Source organism: Neophocaena asiaeorientalis, unplaced genomic scaffold (genome assembly GCF_003031525.2).
Source record: "Neophocaena asiaeorientalis asiaeorientalis breed wild unplaced genomic scaffold, Neophocaena_asiaeorientalis_V1.1 scaffold176, whole genome shotgun sequence".
NCBI lineage: Eukaryota > Metazoa > Chordata > Mammalia > Artiodactyla > Phocoenidae > Neophocaena > Neophocaena asiaeorientalis.
In genome coordinates, this window is record NW_020175788.1 from 1,859,894 (window position 1) to 1,864,148 (window position 4,255).

Here is a 4,255-nt window from a genome sequence, read left to right on the forward strand (position 1 = left end):
AAGCCCGGAGACAGAGGAAGATGCATTTTGCTTTATTTGCTATGTTCATCCTCCCTTTTTGCCAAGGATACAGGAGATGGGGGTGAGTTGGGGCATGCAGTGAAGGGGTGGGAGTGGGCGCCCCTGGGTGGACGCCTGAGAGGCCTGGGAAAAGGGCAGGTACGCGGGAGCCGGGTGGCTGAGGACCCCTCTCCTGAAGGTTAAGGCAATTTGTACCAGGAACCGCGGGAGGTAGCAGGGAATTAGAGATGCAGATAAGGTAGTGGGGGCAGAGCCCGAAGGCCCAGTGCTTTCTGGCAGCCGGTTATTCTAACCATTTCGGCTGCGCTCAGGTGTGGTCTCCTTCTTGGTGTTCCAGCCCTTTCGCACAGAAAAGTGCATTCCTTCTGTGGTGTGTCTTTGTGTGCGAACCAAATATTTCTGATCACCTCTTTTTCTTAATGTTGGGAGTAACCGAGCGAGCGGGCCAAGGAAGCCCCGGATCTGGAGTCCGAACCCCGCTTTTTGTTCCTGACCGTTGGGCAGCCGGGACTAGGGGTGGTGACGGGGTGCGGCGGTTGGAAGGAGGAGAAAGAAACGTGGCCCAGGGCTTTCGAGCGGAGCTCTCCCTGGGTGTGCGTCGCTGCGGGTGTGCAGACACACGTGTGTGGTTGCTGTTTTGTTTTATATAACAAATTGCTTGGGGTCCGCGAGGTGGCAGGCGGCGGAGAGCCGGGCGCGAGCCGGGGCCGCCGGGGAGAGGCGGCGGCCGGGCGCAGTCCTGGAGGGAGGGAAGGGCGAACGGTGGGCGCCTGCGAGCCGGGCAGATCCACAGATTTTACCGTGCGCTCTCCAGCGTGTCCAAAGGAAGACACAAACACTTCGTGCCTCTGCTGTCTGCTGATCGGAACGGAATTACCTTCCCCCATTTCCCTCTCCCGGTCGTGAAGTCCCCTGCCCTCGAAGCTCACTGTCATTGTCCAGCAATCGACACCCCAGTTTTTCAGGCTAATCTAGAATAGTAAAAACACAGTAGCCCCAAGAGAAAGCCCTCCTTATCCTGACATGCCAAAATGAAGTGGCTGGCGGAGAGTCGGCCTTGGCGAGCGCTGGGGCTCGGGGCTGGCCTGGGGCCTCTAGAGATGCGCGGCGGTGAGGTGGCGGGCGACAAACCGGGGGCGCTGGGAGTCTAGGGGAGAGTGGAGCCGGTGCCCCACGTAAACCCCTCCTGCCCCCAAAACGCGAGGGCCTGTTGTTCACGTGGTGAATCCCGCACTGCTGACTCCTTTCCTGGCTGCGGTGGCCGCTCCCTTCCCTGGGCGTCCCGGAGGCTTCAGCGGTGCGGCCTGAGGCCCCCCCCAAGGACAAGAGCCTGGGGTGAGGCGCCGCTAGCGGCTTGCTACGACAGTGGTGCCGCTGGGGCGGGACAGATGGCCTGTGGCCGCGGAGACGCCGCGGGGATCCGCTGGAGCACCTCCATCCCTTCCCTTCTCTCTCGGCTCCACCTGTCCCCCAGACGCCCAAAGCCAGGAAGGAGGGAGAGCTCGGAGGGGCCCCCTTCCTCCAGGGTGACTCGCATTCCTTTCAACTGGCCCTCAAGGGGAAATCTTTCTCCCTATCCAACCCCGGGGCTCCCCCCATGGCCAACCCTCTGACATGTGCATTGTTAAACTCGAAAACAGAAATCCCCTGTCGTCTCCCTCCCCCTCCCCCTTTCCGCTACACCCTTACCTACCCAATTTTTATCTCGTTACCATCAGGGTTTTTCTCTACGGGGGAGAAGAGGGTAGCGACAGAGGGAGGGCCAGGATCCCTTGAAGCTGGAGGGCCCGGCCGGGCGGTAGGGGCGGATTGGGAGGGGTTAATCTCCGAGGGCATCTCCTCTCCGATGTCTCTCGCCGCTCCTCCTGGCCCGAGCGGGTTTCCTTCCGAGTTTTAACCGGTGATAGGTGAATAAGCAGAAAAATTAAAAATAGGAAATCAAACCACATACCACCCCCAAAAGTGCTGCCTCATTTTCCGGGGCAGGTAGACCCTGGGCCTGGGCGGGTGGGCGTGGGAGACGGGAGGGTCTGGGCGCGTGCCGAGAGCACTTTTCGCCTGAGTTCCCGCGGGTTTCCCCCTTGCCGTTACCACCTCTAGCATCTTCCCTTTGACTGTGAACTTTGGGGTCCCCTTTATTCTGCGTCCCCCCCAAGTTCCCTGCTCGCTGTATTTCCTTTGAACAGAACAGTCAGCACTGCCCACTGCCTGCTTCTCTCTCCTCAGCTTGTGATTCCGCTCTCCACTTTCTGCATTTCAACTCATGCGGGAAAGAGAAAGGGGGCTTGGGTGGGAACTGCACAGATATAGTAGAATATGTGTGTAGCCTGCGCTGTGCCGGGACGCCGCGCCCGAGCGGGCTCCCCCGCCGTTTCGCCCGCGCAGCCGGGGCCTGGCGGTGGCGCCTCCGGCCGTGTCCCCGGCGTAACCCTCTCGCCCTGCTGCCAGCGAGCTGTTTATACAGCTTTACCTGTGCTATTCTCGTAGCCAGTAAAAATCCTCGCCCGGCCACGGTAACATAATCCGAGGGCCGAGGCAGAGGAGGGGGTAGCGAGGCTGGCTCAGTGGAGAGGGAGGTGTGTACGCGCCAGAAGGGAGTTCTCTCCTTTGCCCCTCCTCCCACAATGGGAAAGGAAATTGGGACAGTTCGGGTGATCGAGGTGTGGGACCCAGGGCTAAGAGGGAAGGATGCCGGTTTCCACGTCCCTGTCCTCTCTGCTTTTCTCTCTCTAACAGGCACTGGGGACCCGCGCGGTGGCCGCAGCTCGGACGCCTGCTGCCTGCAGGCGCGGCGGTTCCGGGGGCGCCCCGCGCGGCTAGCGAGGCCCAGGGCGGGTTTCCACCCCGTCCAGGACCAGGACCAGGACCTGGTTGCTCTCACCCCGCTTTCAGCTTGCCCCTTGAGAACTCCCACCCCTAAGACAAAACCGGCAAGGCAGGGATCCGACACTTAACCAGGTCTTCCCTCCCGGGCCAACCACTTCTTCCAGAGCGCCCTAGTCCCGGCCGCAGCCGGCGCATGGAATCGAATTAAACGCCTCTTGGCGCTTATTGTCTCTCGCTAATTGCTCCAACAATGGCCACTATAAAAATGGAGACACCCAGTTAAAGGCCCCGCCGGGCCGCGCTCGGCTCCCGGCGACGAACTGGCTGCCGGCCTGAGGCTTGCAGACCGCCCGCGCGCGAACCGGGCTGGTGCGGGACGCCGGCGCCGGCGCCGGCCTCGGCACCTCTGGCCTCCACTTCCTCCCCAGACGCACAGCGACCGCGGTCGGTTCACACCATTTTTATTGACCGATCGCAGCCAAGGAAGATTGATCGAGCTGGAATGGGAAGGGACTTCTCCTCCAGCCCCAGCTCGCCAGAGCCTCGGGGCCGCGCTCCAATTTCTGGCCTTTGCTGTGGCTCTGCGCCCTCCCCGCCCCCAGCCCCGCAGGTCCCTGGCTTCATTTCTGTCTTTAACTGCGCGGCCGGGTCCGCCCAGGCCGGCGCCGCGGCTCCGGTGGGAGGGACGCGGCGGCGCGGCCCGGCTCCGCTTCTTTCTCCCGCCTGCAAATATTTGCTGCCTCGCTGGAAATCCGACTATTTCGCGCGCGCTCCGCTTGCAAAGTCATTAAGTAAACACGCTCAAATGACCGCCCCAGGCGGCCCGAGGCACGCTCTCTCCCCCTGCGCGGGATTAGTAACTTTATGACTTCGACCCCGAGGCTCGGCTTTTCTGGTTACCCTCGGTGGGCAGCGCGCGGGCGCCCGGGGCCGCTCTCCCGGCACCTCGGCCCCGCGGAGCTCGCCTGGACGCGCCTGTCGCCAGGCTCGGGTGGGTGACGCTGGCCGCGTGGATCTCCGCTCTCTGGGTCCTGAGACCCCAGGGGTGAGCCTGGGGGTACGCTCCTCCCCTCTGCACCGCGGGCTCCGGTTCCTTTGCGGGACTGGGTTCCCCACTTGCATCCGAAGAAAAAAAAGGGTCCCAGCTTACCCCAACCCAGGAGAGAAAGTAAGGCTCCATTTCTTACCCTTTCCCCAAGAGGGCACACACACCCCGCTCAACTTGACGCCTGAAGCAGCCGCCTCGAGGCCTGGCGTTTCAGATAGGCCAACCCGCTCCAGCCGCCCCACGCACAGCCCAGGTACCAGCTCCGGGCGGCGGGGGATGGGCGGTGGCTGCGCTGTCGCCTGCTCGGCTCCGGGATGCTTGCCCCCAGGGTCCCAGGCATCCAGACCTCGGCCAGCCCCT

The 4,255-nt window shown here is 62.7% G+C and overlaps 1 protein-coding gene across 2 annotated transcripts in view; it reads left to right on the forward strand.

Annotated features, from left to right (window-relative positions):
* The window catches only part of GATA3 (GATA binding protein 3), a 29,178-nt gene that overhangs the window by 1,775 nt on the left and 23,148 nt on the right, over positions 1–4,255 (forward strand). The window contains exon 1 of one of the 2 annotated variants that reach the window (XM_024732287.1): positions 21–82. The exons of the other annotated variant lie outside the window; for it this stretch is intronic. The gene's annotated coding sequence lies outside the window, so the exon portion shown is untranslated. Of the gene's footprint in view, positions 1–20; positions 83–4,255 lie in introns of those variants that run through there. 2 annotated transcript variants of the gene reach the window in all.